This window comes from Nematolebias whitei, chromosome 14 (assembly GCF_014905685.2).
Source record: "Nematolebias whitei isolate Nwh7 chromosome 14, NemWhi1, whole genome shotgun sequence".
Lineage (NCBI taxonomy): Eukaryota > Metazoa > Chordata > Actinopteri > Cyprinodontiformes > Rivulidae > Nematolebias > Nematolebias whitei.
The window spans coordinates 21325129-21340522 of record NC_056511.1 but is presented as its reverse complement, the minus strand read 5'-3'; positions in this window follow the sequence as shown (position 1 = coordinate 21340522).

Here is a 15394-nt window from a genome sequence, read left to right as displayed (position 1 = left end):
TATATATATATATATATTAGGGGTTGAACGAGTATATAATTTTTAAACTCGACATTAACATAATAAAACCCGAGTAGAACTCGAGTATTTGATGATGTCCTAGATCTCAAGATACAAAAATAAATAAATAAACAAAACCGCAAAAAAAGGTAATTATTTACAAAAAAAAAAAAAGACCAACAAAACATTGGGAGCGTATATTATGCTCCTACAATTTATCATACTGCAAATAAGTCACAGGAAAAACTAAACTATTAGTTATTATTATTAAACTGCAAACGTGAAGAAAATGCAGCACGTCAAAAACGAAACTTAACCGAAACTGGTTCGGTGGATTGGACCCGGTGTTACACCATACTCTGTGACCTGCAACAGTGCAACACCGCCCCCTACGGTCATACGGTGGTCACATAATATGACGTCACTACGGATACTCGACATAACATTTTTAACTTCGATAGATGTCCTAGCAATCGATGTGTAGATTACTTGAGTAATCTGTTAATGCCCTAATGTATATATATATATATACAGGTCCTTCTCAAAAAATTAGCATATTGTGATAAAGGTCATTATTTTCTATAATGTAATGATACAAATGAAACTTTCATATATTTCAGATTCATTGCACACCAACTGAAATATTTCAGGTCTTTAATTGTTTTAATACTGATGATTATGGCATACAGCTCATGAAAACTCAAAATGCCTGTCCCAAAAAATTAGCATATCATGAAAAGTTTCTCTAAACAAGCTATTAACCTAACCATCTGAATCAACAACGTAACTCTAAACACCTGCAAAAGATTCCTGAGGCTTTTAAAAACTCCCAGCCTTGTTCATTACTCAAAACCGCAATCATGGGTAAGACTGCCGACCTGACTGCTGTCCAGAAGGCCATCATTGACACCCTCAAGCAAGAGGGTAAGACACAGAAAGAAATTGCTGAACGAATAGGCTGTTCCCAGAGTGCTGTATCAAGGCACCTCAGTGGGAAGTCTGTGGGAAGGGAAAAGTGTGGCAGAAAACACTGCACAACGAGAAGAGGTGACCGGACCCTGAGGAGGATTGTGGAGAAGGGCCAATTCCAGACCTTGGGGGACCTGCGGAAGCAGTGGACTGAGTCTGGAGTAGAAACATCCAGAGCCACCGTGCACAGGCGTGTGCAGGAAATGGGCTACAGGTGCTGCATTCCCCAGGTCAAGCCACTTTTGAACCAGAAACAGCGGCAGAAGCGCCTGACCTGGGCTACAGAGAAGCAGCACTGGACTGTTGCTCAGTGGTCCAAAGTACTTTTTTCGGATGAAAGCAAATTTTGCATGTCATTCGGAAATCAAGGTGCCAGAGTCTGGAGGAAGACTGGGGAGAAGGAAATGCCAAAATGCCAGAAGTCCAGTGTGAAGCACCCACAGTCAGTGATGGTCTGGGGTGCCATGTCAGCTGCTGGTGTTGGTCCACTGTGTTTTATCAAGGGCAGGGTCAATGCAGCTAGCTATCAGGATATGTTGGAGCACTTCATGCTTCCATCTGCTGAAAAGCTTTATGGAGATGAAGATTTCATTTTTCAGCACGACCTGGCACCTGCTCACAGTGCCAAAACCACTGGTAAAGGGTTTACTGACCATGGTATTACTGTGCTCAATTGGCCTGCCAACTCTCCTGACCTGAATCCCATAGAGAACCTGTGGATATTGTGAAGAGAAAGTTGAGAGACGCAAGACCCAACACTCTGGATGAGCTTAAGGCCGCTATCGAAGCATCCTGGGCCTCCATAACACCTCAGCAGTGCCACAGGCTGATTGCCTCCATGCCACGCCGCATTGAAGCAGTCATTCATGCAAAAGGATTCCCGACCAAGTATTGAGTGCATAACTGAACATGATTATTAGAAGGTTGGCGTTTTTTGTATTAAAAACACTTGTCTTTCATTGGTGGGATGAAATATGCTAATTTTTTGGGACAGGCGTTTTGGATTTTCATGTGCTGTATGCCATAATCATCAGTATTAAATTAAAGACCTGAAATATTTCAGTTGGTGTGCAATGAATCTGAAATATATGAAAGTTTCATTTTTATCATTACATTATGGAAAATAATGACCTTTATCACAATATGCTAAATTTTTGAGAAGGACCTGTATATATATATATATAGTAGGTTAATCATGAATGTAGTACCCCTACCACCTTGTGCATGAACATATTCTGTTTTTCCAAATTTGTGTATTCTGCATCTTTTTGGATTATTTCATGTGTTTTTTTTTTATGTATAATTAGAACATTTCAGTGGATGCCTCAAATTTTCCCATGGGATTACTAACTAACTAACCAACTAACCAACCAACCGTCCATCCGTCCATTTAGTATACCTTGTACAGATGATCAAATAAATCATATGGGTTGATTTTCAAATCAATAATTTTTTTCTAAATGGGCATTAAACACATAAACCCAGAGCTTTCAGCTGAAAAAAAAAAGTTACTGATCTCAGTGAAGGGAAACTAATTTCATTAGTGCAAAACTTTCCATCAGACTGAAGTAGGAAGTTTCTTATTTAATTTTGTCACAATCGCTTCTTTGTTTTTGTACATTACATTATAAAGTAGGTAAATACTACTACTACTACCACTACTATTACTATTACAGGTGACGACAACAACAATAAAAGTGGCAGAGGTGCATGAGAACAAAATATGTCAGACCACAAAAGGGATTTCACTTTAGATAAAACCAGATCATGACAGAACCTTATCTGCTGTCAGTCCAAATCTGCAAAATGGTTTATCTCTACATGTCAGGCAGGCACCCTCTCTTACTGTTTTTAGGTCTTATTTAAAAACACTTTTACTCTCTGTACTTAAACCCAGTGTGAATTGATTTGAACCTCATTGTGTTTTTTATCATTGTATTCATTCCAGTTGTTTCTTATTTTTACCGCTCTAGTTTTATGTATTTTATCTTGCATTTTTTGCTTATTAGTTTTACTGTACAGCACTTTGGTTGGTCTTGTTGCTGTTTTTAACTGCTTTATAAAGAAAGTGGTATGGTGCCAGCCAACTTATTAAGACATTTAGTATCCATATGGCATGACTAACAATCAAAATAATCTGCCACCGTCAAAAGGTCTTTAATTTAAAAAAGGTTTGAAACTTTTTGTGCAGTGAACAAAGACATCTGATCAGTTCTGCAGCTCTGCGTTTTACTAATGTGTTGGCACTTAAGCCTTGAGTAGAAAAAACTACACAGTAAAAAAAAAAACAACATTCATTAAATAATTGTTCTTATATTGATGTTTTAAAACATCTGTTCTTCTCGCTCATCAAGCCAAAAGTAGAAGTTCAGAATGTAATCAATAGCTTTCTAATTAGAAATCATCCAGAGGACAGATGCTAGTAAGTAAAATAAATCAAAAAAAAAAAAAAAGCCTCACTATTCCCACCAGATGCTTCAGGAGGGGTCCGTGCATGTGTGTGTGTTTTCATATGTGTACTTTGTCGACAATCCAATTTTCCTGTTTTGTTTTCAGGTGTGTTGCTTTGATTTTCCGCATGTGATTGTGTTAATGTCTGAGCAGGAGCTAAAACTAATCACTGGCATTAAACAGGCATCACACCCTACAATACAAAATACAGAACCCACAGCCCAGAGACAACAACTGTCTCACTTCGATTTCACTGTTCAGCAGGTGAAACAAGAAAACATTTCTGAAATGAAATGTTTTTCTGTTATAATGTATGTTAACACACATGCAAACACACATAAAATAAAACAATGCAATATTATGTGTCTAATCAGCACACCCACTTTCCGTGGATGTGGCAGCAGTCATTTCATACAGCAACAGGACTGCAGTGAACTAAGGAGGTCCTGTTCATGATTGTCATCAAGAAGACAGTGCGAGGTCCAACGTGTTTATGCAGCCTTCATGAACATCTGACAGAGTCTGAATCAAACCCACTCCTGTTCCCAGACCAGCTGAGAGACATAGTCTCGCTATAGTGTCCTGGGTATTTCCCTCTGTCTCCTCTCTGTTGGATATGCCCATAAAACCTCCCTTGGGAGGTGTCATGGGTCCATCCTTACCAGAGGTATGAACCACCTCAAAGATCTTTGGATGTGTACGAGCAGTGGCTCTACTCCTGGAGATCTGAACTTCTCACCATACCTCTAAGAGAAAGTCTAGCTACCTTGCAGAGAAAACTAATTTAGACCTCCTGGATCCACAATCTTGTTTTTTCAGTCATTACCCAGAGTTAAGGACCATAGGTGAGGGTAGGAACATAGACCAACCGGTAAACAGAAAGTTTCTACTTGCAGCTCCCTCTTCATTACAATGGACAAGCACAACATCTGCAATACCACATATGCTGCACGGATCCGTCTGTCGATCACACACTCATTGCTTCTGTCACTCATGAACAAAACTCTGAGATACTTGAACTCCTCGGCTTAAGGCAGAACCCCATTCTCAGCCCAGAGCAGACAATCCACCTTTTTCTGACTTTGGACCATAGCCTTGTATTTCGAGGTGCTGATCCTCATCCCAGCCATTTCACACTTGGCTACGAGCAACTCCAGTGAGAGCTGAAAATCACAGCATGATTTCAACAGGATCACATCATCCGCAAGTAGCAGAGATGGAATTCTTAGGCCACAGAACTGGACTCCTTCCGTCCCTTGGATGCACTGAGGGAGTGTCAATGAAAGTTAGACTCTGTGACAATGGGCAGCACCAGCAAAGCCCAATTCACACCATCAAGGGATCTGACTAACTGCCGGCAATGTGAACCAAACTCTTACACCATTTGTAAAGGGACCGAATGGCTCATAGCAATGGACTCCTAACCCCATACTAACGGAGCACCCCACCACACTGTACCTTGAGGAACCTGGTCAAATACCTTCTCCAAGTCCCCAAAACACATGTAGACTGGATCGGCAAACCCCCATGTTCCCTCAAGGACCCTAGTGAGGGTAAAGAAAAGGTCCAGTGTTCCATAGCCAGGGCGGGACTTGTATTGTTCCTCCTGAATCTGAAGTTTGACCAGCAATCAGACTCTCTTCTCCAACAGCCCTTAATAGAACTTACCAGGGAGGCTAAGGAGAGTGATGCCCCTATAACTGGAGCACACCCTAGGGCCCCTTTTTTGAAGAGGGGAACCACCACTCCAGTCTGCCAATCCAGTAGCACTGCCCCCAATGTCCATGCAATGTTGCAAATGTGTGTCAATCATAACAGTCCTGTCACATCCAGAGCCTCTAACTCAGGGTGGATTTCATCCACCCATGGAGCCCTGCCCCAGTGAAGCTTTTTAACTACCTAGGTGACCACAGCCACAGTTAAAGATGGACCAAACCCCAAGTCCCCTGATTTAGCTTCCTCCATAGAAAACCTATTGGTGGGATTGAGAAGGTCCACAAATATTGCTTCCACTGCCCAACAGCATGTCTGGTTGAGCTCAACAGCACAACACCTTCACTAAAGATAGTGCTAGTAAAGTAAGCTGCTTTCCCTGCCTCAGCTGGCTGCTGGTTTGCCAGAATCTGCTCAGAGCCAACTGAGAGTCTTTATCCAAGGTTTCATCAAACTCCTCTCTCATCTGAGCGTTTGCCTCAGCAACAGCCAGGGCTGCAGCTCGCTTGCTTTGCCAGTACCCTTTAGCAACAATCTGTGCTAAAAACTCCTACAATCCTGTTTTTCTTATACGAATACACATACTGACATATATTTAAAGGAGGAGTTGTAAGCAGTTAGTGATTATTGAGAAATCATGCCATTCTACGGCTCATTCCTGCTGTAGCATGTCTGAAACCAAAGGTTACAGGAACCGTAACCCTAAACTGCAGATTTTTGTTTTGATCTGGAAGGCAGTGCATCAACACATACATCCTGATAGTTTGGTCTGGTATGTCAGAAAATTGGTGAAAATGAAAAGTTGGAAAGTGGTGAAATTTTCATACTTTCTGGCAGCCATATTGGATTTTCAAGATGGCTGCCACTCCATTATCATTTCAACATATACAATGATATTACTCGTGTTCAAAAACATAGGCTTATACACTATGTTTATGATTGTGTCTAACTTAGAAGTTTCATTATGTGACATATACAACTTGGAGGTAGCCATTTTGAAAAATGTGTCATAAAATGGGGTCGAGGGGCGGGGAAAATGGAACCCCAATATTTCAGGCTTAACTGACCCCTGACCAAGCCAAACAAACAAACAAACAAACAATTAAATCAACTTGGAAAACTGAAATGGCAAAAATGGCATACTGCAACAGACTATGAGCTCTCTATGTTTCTTGGACCTGAGTTTGGTGTACAGCTTGGGTGCCGGCTGAATTTTTCATTCAAAATCACACTGATTTTCAGGCAAGTAAGCTGCCAATCTCTAAGCTGGAGAATCTATTTAATTGAAGATCTGTTGCTCAGCATTTAGAGTTTGGTTAATCAAATGGCATAGTTTCCCACAAAAGCAAAGTGAGTGTAGACTAGCCAGCTGTGCACCCTTCAAACTGCCAAACACACGCAGCAAACTCTAAAGTATTAAGGATGTGGAAATGATTGAAACATTTCACAGTGCTGTCTTTTCATCTTGCCACTTGTTGTATCTGTTAGCATACCTTACTTAACTAATTTTAATGGTTTATGGTTTGAATGAGTCAATTAAACCTATGATTCATGTCCTTCTGTCTGCCAGCAGCAAATGCACCATCGTTACTTCCCATTACTGCCACTGCTGACATTAGCAGCTGTTTTACAGCAACTATCTAATCACATTAAGAGTTTGTGTAGTTATAAACCTAACAGATCTAATAAAGGGGAGTGGAAACATGATTTTACAGGTGATAAATGCTTTCATGGAAAACAAAGAGCAGGCACACTCTGTCTCTCGGCAGATACAAACTGTTCAGCAACAATGTCTACTAAAAATCAAAGGGACAGAAGTGATGTGAATGTTTGACTGTAGAGCCTTTGTTGAACCTGGAGAATATAAAAAAAACCTGTCCCCCTTCACCCCAATGCCATCATTTTAAAGTTGTCTCAGAATTGTGAATGACAACTTGAAAACATGTGAAACAAAAAAAAAGAAGACATGTTTTGTGCCAAACTGATGCCAATCAGCAGCTTGGATGGGTTTAAATCCATGTTTGTTAGCTTCCTGTGAGATTCTTAGCTTGAAGGTAGTAATTAGTGTCTGCCGTGCTGTCAGCCAACACGAGACCAGGCTGTCAGAATGATACATTTATTTATATCTGAAAACTCCACCACCAAGCTGTTTGCCCCCTTTCTCTTCATGTTAAATGAAATGTAAGTTTGGGTGTGCAAAGCAAATAGTTTTTACTCTTAAATCAACATGTGTCGCTCGCTGTGGCAACCCCTGAACAAAAGAGCAGAAAAAAGGAAAAAAGGTACATTTGTCATTTTAAATGTTCTATCTATGTTTGTTTAAAAAAACAGAAGAAAGAGAGGCATGGAAGAGACTAAAAAAAACAAAAACTGGTAATTAATTGTTATCCATCCATCCATCAATGGATAACAATCAAGAGTAACAATTAAGAGCGCATGGAGGTTTGTCTCATTTGTGACCTTGCGTGGACTGCTGACACCTCCAGGGTATAACCACCCCCACCCCCCACTTGCATGCACCACCTCTCAGCAACCATGAGCAATGATTTAACAAGATTTAGCAAAGTTATATAGACTATCACTGCTGGGATCAGTAATGATTAAACATCCATCCATCCATTATCTTTTACCCGCTTCTTCCATTTTGAGTCACGGGGATCACCGGTGCCCATGTCCAGCAATCACTGTGCGAGGGGCGGGGTACACCCTGGACGGGTCGCAAGTCCATCACAAGAACACATAGAGACAAACGAGACAAACAACCATTCACTCTCTCACTCACACCTAGGGACAATTTTAGAGTTACCAATCAGCCTAACATGCATGTTTTTGGTCTGTGGGAGGAAACCGGTGTACCTGGAGAAAACCCATGCACGCACGGAGAGAACATGCTATCCACCCAGAAAGGCACCCAGACCGGGATTTGAACCGGGGACCTGCTCGCTGAGAGACAACAGGTCTACCAGTTGCACCACCGTGCTGCCCCATGATTAAACATACTAGTTAAATCCCAAACTTCATCACTTTCTAAGCACCAAAACATTCATACACACTACAAGAGATTAAAATAGAACAGTTGTTTCTAAAGACATATAATAATAATAATAATAATAATGTCATCACAATGTCAGCACTGTATGTTTCCATACAATGGCGAAATTAGTCTCTGCATTTAACCCATCCACCACCAGGTGGTGCAGTGGGCAGCTATTGAAAGCGCCCGGGGGACATTTTGGGGATTATATATATTGTGTATTTGTGCTGCTGGCTGTAGAAGAGGTCTGTCTACAAAGTTCTTCACATGACTTTAAAGTAGGGCTTTAACATACTACTCAAGTAATCTACACATCAATTCCTAGGACATCTATTGAGTTTTTTAATTTCGTGTTGAGTATTCGTGGTCACGTCATCACGTCGCCGTTACGTCATTGCGTCACATGATCCACACCAGGCGTAAGTTACAAAATGGATTCCTCCCAGCAGATGGACTGAGCGGAGCAGGCCCAGTCTTGGCAGACAGGTAGAAATGCATCAATAGTGTGGAAATATTTCACTAAAGATGAATCTTCCGGTTTAACTACCGTAAGGAAACAGAAAATGAATCAACTTCCTGACTGTTTGGAGCTCATTGCGAACTGGTGTTACACCATATTCTGTGACCACCGTATATTGTAACCGTAGGGGGTGGTGTTGCATGCACTGTTGCAGGTCACAGAATATGGTGTAACACTGGGTCCAATCGACCGAACCAGAACCAGCTTCCTCCGACCTTGTTTCACAAACTAAAAGCAAAAAATATTAATCTCTAAACTTATTAAAAAAAAAAAACTATAAACATATTAATCTCTAAAACTAAACCTAATGTGCACCACGGCTGGCGGTGGTGTGGGGTGGTCATCCGCCCCACTGTTTTTAATTTCGTTTTTGACGTGCTGCACGTTTCTTTTACTTTTGCAGCTTAATAACTAATAGTTTAGTTTTTCCTGTGACTTATTTGCAGTATGATAAATGGTAGGATGATAATATATGCTCCCAATGTTTTATTAGTCTTTTTTTGTAAATAATGACCTTTTTTGCAGTTTTATTTATTTATTTTTGTATCTTTAGATCCCATGATGTCATCAAGTACTCGAGTTCTACTCGAGTTTTGTTATGTTATTGTTGAGTTTTAAAATTATGTAGTCGTTCAACCCCTACTGAAAAGCGATGGTAACTTTGTTGGCCTGAACTGATAAGGTCATGTCCAAGGTCATTTTATAAACAGGTGGTGTAACAAAAACACTTCACTTAAACACATGGCCATCAAGAATCTTGTCCATAAACTTACAATATAAATATGTGCTTGGAATTAATTTGAGGATTTTTAAAAATCAATTATTATTATTAAAAACAAACCTTCAACTGAACCACAGTCAAATATGAGACAATGACGGCTGCACCCATTAGTGTTGTACACATTCGCAGAGTTGATGTGATCATCTGTCACTGAGGAGAGTGAAGACCAATCTCCACACTATTAATGTGTCAACGTGTTTTCCATCAAGACCTACTAATACTGTTCCTGATGTAATTATTGCAGTGATTAAAAGACAACAGGATGAATGTGCAGATAAACAGAGCAGAGGCACCATTTGGATGAATGAGTGTATAACACTCTCTACACTCTCAGTGAGGTTTGAAGGAGCCATTTTAACGTGGAATATTTACTGTTACTACTGTAATTTCACAGCTATTCATGCATTGTACCCGATGCACAACCCCCACCTCCAAAAAACACCATTTACAAACATAACAAGAAATGTGCCAGCAACAACAAACACCCCCTGCTCTGAGTAACAGGCCGTCCTCCATTGGAACGAGTGTGAACGGGAGCTCCAGAGAGATGCTCTGCTCTCTGCTGCTCCTGCAGCTTGGCTGCCATGCGGCGGTGTTGATGCGATGGTGGGCTGGAGTTAGCGTGAGCTTGAGCTTCAGCTGCAGGAGGGTGACTCAGCAGGAGCCTAATGAAAGAACAAAGAGGAGCTTGATGCAGTTCACGTCTCGGGCTGAAAAGCCACCATGACCTGCTTACGCAACGGTTCTCTGCACAGCTCGTGTACAAACTGAGTGGGGGGGGGGATGAAACAGCTCTGCCGGGACTCCATTATCGGTTTCCATTTCCTTTCTATCATTCTTGCCTTTTAGAACCATTTCTTCCAACTAAATTCTTTGTGGCAGTGTTCTTTCACCCATATCCTCACTGTCTCGCCGTGGCATTAGAGCTCGTCTCTCTATTTTCTGCATCCACGGCCCCTCTGGGCTTCTACCCCACTCCCTCAGACAAGACAAGCAACTCAGCGCCACGTCTGTTCAATATTTCACCACTGGTGGCAAGATGTTTTATTTACTGTGACCGGGACACCTGCAGTGTCTGTCAAGCACTGCATGACACAGGAGCTGGAGAGGCGAGGGTCGAGGGTTACAGCTGGAATATCCATGGTAATAAAAACATCAGCATGTGTGCAGTATGAGCATACAAATAATCTGACTGAGGCAGAACAACACAACAATTAGCTCTAACATGTTCACACATGGAATAACGCAAGAGGCCATATTAAAATCCTACAAACACACCTGTTGTAATAAACAAAAAAAAGTAATGTCAATTTCAAATAACCTGCAGCCATTATTTGCTGAGAATTATCAGCAAAACTAGTTTTGGTCCAGCAGACACAGCCATTTCTAGTAATTGACAGCAAATAGGGCCTTTCTGACAGAGGAGAAGTAACTTTATTTTATTGGTTGAAATTGCAATGTTTCTCTCAACAGTTACGGCAGCACAATAAACACTAACCCCGAGGCGGTGAACAGGGGCTGATTTGTACCCTGCAGAGACTGACAAACACAAAGTTGATCAAAAACAATGGAGAAAGCAGCAGTCCTGAGGTAATAGATCCCATTTGTTTTCCCACTACATACATGAAGATGTGGCACAGCGAGCCAACACCTGAGCTGAGATAAAGACAACAGGCAGGAGAAAGATCCCATAATGGACAGAGAATCCTTCTTCTGCAGGATTATCTACTGCGGAAGTGACCTTTCATTAAGACACCTCATAATGATCGGGCTTCTCTCAGGCTTTGTTAGTGTTAAATCCAGTCTGTCATCCAAAATGTCTGAATCCGTTCATTCAGACTGACCAACCATTCTTTAAGCACACAGACACACACACACACACACACATTGAACATGCTACTAAATCTGAGTTCAACAGCAAAAATATTGCAGTTTTTTTTCTCTCCATCTTTTCATTAGTGGAGTAACATAGAACCCAATGAGGCGATTTTCAAACAGACCTAATGTGTCATTATTTTAGCTTCATAACTATAAAGCTCCAGCTGGATTTCCATTTAGGATATGATATTAGAAAAAATGAGAATGGAAACAGTTAAAACAAGAAATAAACCATTTAACTTAGGTGCAGAGAAATGCACAGGTTTGCTAAAGGTGGTTTAGTTGGTTTTAATAACTGCACATAGAGGGTGATGAACAAAACATAATACAGTAATCCCATGGACTTGACAAAGCTGCTTCAGATTGAAGACCAAATCCAACAAACACAAAGTAAACATCATGTTTTCATGTACTGTTTTATTTCTAACTAGCAGGGATGAGTTTTGGAGACAAAATAACTACTGATATTCAAAAACTCTTTGGCTATTTAAAAATATATATTTTTCACATCTCCCCTCCTCCTTCGCACCCATGCCCTGACGCAAACATCAAATGATCACATCCATTCTGACAACAGTTAGCCTTAGAGTCAACCTTTAACATTTAGCACAACTGCCTTTTCATATTTTTGTTTTAAAATGATATATATGAAGACCTACAGTGCATTTAGATCATTTATCATAAGTCCAAACTTTGATGAAACAGGTTGCAGGTACACCTACACTAACACTGCTAGACATAAATGACTGTGTTCCTATATTTTTCACCTGTTTCATAAATATAAAGTAGACATGTGTGTTCCCGCCCACCTGTGTATGGCCCACCTGAAGTCACTGTGTCCACTCTGTAATCCTTTCCAAATAAAGCTGTACCAGAAACTGACTCAAATGGTAAATGGACTGTATTTACTGTATATAGCACCTTTCTACCTTATCAAGGTACTCAAAGTTCTTTACAACACAATCTGTGCCCTCATTTACCCATTCATACAGCATTCTACTAGATCTTTACAAAGAATAATTAATGCTTTTAGATCACATTCATACACTGATGGGACACACTTTGGAGGCAATGAGGAGTTCAGGTGTCTTGCCCAGGGACACTTCAACATGTCACTGCTGGTAGAATCAAACCCCCAACTCTCCCATTGGAGGATGACTGCTCTAACCACTCAGCCACAGCTGCTCCAATGCATCCATGGTTGAAAACAAAAACGACATCCTGCAGGCAAACAGCTTCATTACTGCCAGACTGTTATACCACTGTTGATATTGTATTACTGCCATGTACTACTGGTGGTGAAAATATCCTGTCAAAACAATATTTATATACACAATTCAGATTTGTACATTTTAATAACTATCTGAAAATTCTGAAACTATTGTCCATCTCTATGTGTTGGCCCATCTGTTTCCACTTGTTTTGAATCAATGGGAGATTAACAGGCTTCTGCAGAACATGAAGAAGTGATTCAACCATTGAGTCACTGTGTTGGAGCAGGAACAGATAAAACCTGCTGGAGAGTGGCCTTCCAAAACCAGGACTGGACACACCTGGGTGTCACACACTCTGCTTTTAGGTACCTTAGTTTATTCAATATAAATCAAAAGAAAAATGTCAGATTCTTATCTATCTTTTACGGCTTTCACATGACTCCCTTAGAGAAGGAAAAGATAGGGGTTGTTTAAAGTGAATGCAAGAAACAATAAGATCCTTATTCATGAACTGGGTGCGCCCAGTATCCTTATAGATTCAATGGTAATCCATTATGAGATGATATATTTAATGGAGAATTGAAGCTGGTGCAATATTTATAGTTGTTTAAAATAAATAAATAAATAACACGTCTATATCATATCAAACATCCAGGTCTTAGAAAGACAGAAAAGGACAAACACGTATTGTGATTTTACATAATCTTTTCATATCTTTTGTGATGAAAAGACCCTCTTATTTCTTTTGCAGAAATATTATGAAACCTAAAGCTCAACCGTTATGAAAAATCAAAGCTTCATGGCAGTTTAATAATGGTGAGGACCCTCAGATAAAGATGTGGTGGGTCACCTGGCCAACAAGGAGCGCAGATGTCATTTAGTGTTTTGACGAAAAGAAAAATGAACGTTTTTCACAGTCTGTTTTGGGTATCAAGGTCTCCGTGCTGTCACTCCTCCCAGACTCTGCCAACTTAACTGAAGAGCCCACTGAGCTGATCGAGACGGAAGAACAAAACCTCTCTCGTCTGGCTGAAAACATTTGTGAAGCACCAATGCTCAGAACATCAGAACCACCCAGCAAGTTGACTGGAGAGTTTGTAGGACGATGCCTTCAGAAAAAACAACTATTGTTTCCTCACATTGATTCTAATTTAAAGATTCAAAACAAATGAGTACAAATGCTTGAAAATGGCATGCTTATTGTGCTTGAACAGGGTAATATATTTTAGAATAAAGCAAAGCAAAAGATAAAGATGGCTCCTAAATTTAGAATTCATGAAAATTATTAAGATTTAGCAAAGAAAGTCAGAGCATGGCTTGGTGCTTAACATGCTTAGCCCCTAAATGGCCTGTTTTATGGCGCTGACAAACAGAGAATGGAGCTCCAACATGCAACTGGGCTGCTAATAAGATTAAAGCAAAGAGCTGCTTCAACAGTCTATGTGTGATATTTCAAAGAGCTAGCCACATGTCACAAATTAGCTAGTGACATGCCTCAAATTAGCCTTTGTACTGTGCTGAACCACACTGACTTGGAGTAATTGGAGACTATGATGTAGGACAAGTGCACTGATGAGAGTGAGGCTCATACTGTGAAAGTGAGACAAAGAGTGAGAGGAAGTTCAAATTCTGGCTCCTAATCGGCAGAAAAACGTCGTTTCTCGAGGACAAATTTGCGTCAAATCACATGTTAAAAGAATTCGTAAAAAGGAGATTAGCAATTGAGTGTAATTCACACTCATGATGTGCCATTAGTTTCCTTCCCCAGCTTGTTAAACAGTGCAGTGAGTGAAAGGAAAGTGTTGCTCTATGGGGGAGCCAGTGATGGGTGTCACGCAGCAGAGAGCTCCTTTAACAAACAGGAAACTCAACGGAACATGGATTAGGATTAGGAGCATATCAACCGAATGGAAGCGAATGGAAAAGTAAGAGAAAACTAATAAAACTATCAGAGTGAATTTCCTTTCAGTATCTTTGTTAGCTGTTTATTTTTGTTGTCGTTGTTTTATTTTTTGATTGTAAAGCTATCATAAGACAACAAAAAAACAACTCAGCCCTTAACATCAGAACAGTCCTGCTAATATAGAAGTTATAAAAACATTTCAACCAAGCGTTAAAAGAAGGATGCAAATTAACACATTCAGTATTAGTATAAAAGCAGCAGTACGGTGAAACTTGGAACTGCTTGGAGCTCAGATGACAGCCATGAGTCACACTGAACCGTGTTAAAATGTCCAATCTTAACCTCTGCTAGTGGTCTGCATCATAACATCAACATCTCCAGATGTGGAGTAGAACTTTCTGAGTTTTAAAACAACAAGTGATGTATGGCGTATTGTTTTTATGCTGTTAGTGCTTAGTGTAGTAAAATCTCTTCTGCACAGTCAATTCTGTTTTCTTATTTATTAAAATCTTATCGTGTATGAGCACTTTACCTTTTTCCAAGGGACACTTGTTACTGAATTTAAACCATTCATGAAGCTCCCTGATTTAAAAATGCTTCTTCTTGTAACTTTTCAGGAAAAAATATATATATATTTTTGGATTTGTTGTTAATCTGTTATGAATGGGATTTGGAGTTTGAGGGTATCATTTTTTTTTTCTCCTTCCCTAAAATAAACTAAAAACATTATTGCCCGGGCAAATAGCTTTAATTTCATATTTGATATTATGTTGCTCATGTTTATGTTACTAGAAATACTTTAATTGCTAGGAGAACAATGCTATTAAAAAGCATCTTTTCATAATGTATTGAACCTTTTCTATATAAAACAGTACATTAAAAATGCTCTTAATGTCTTTCAGTCATAATTTAATTTAGTCCATAATAATGT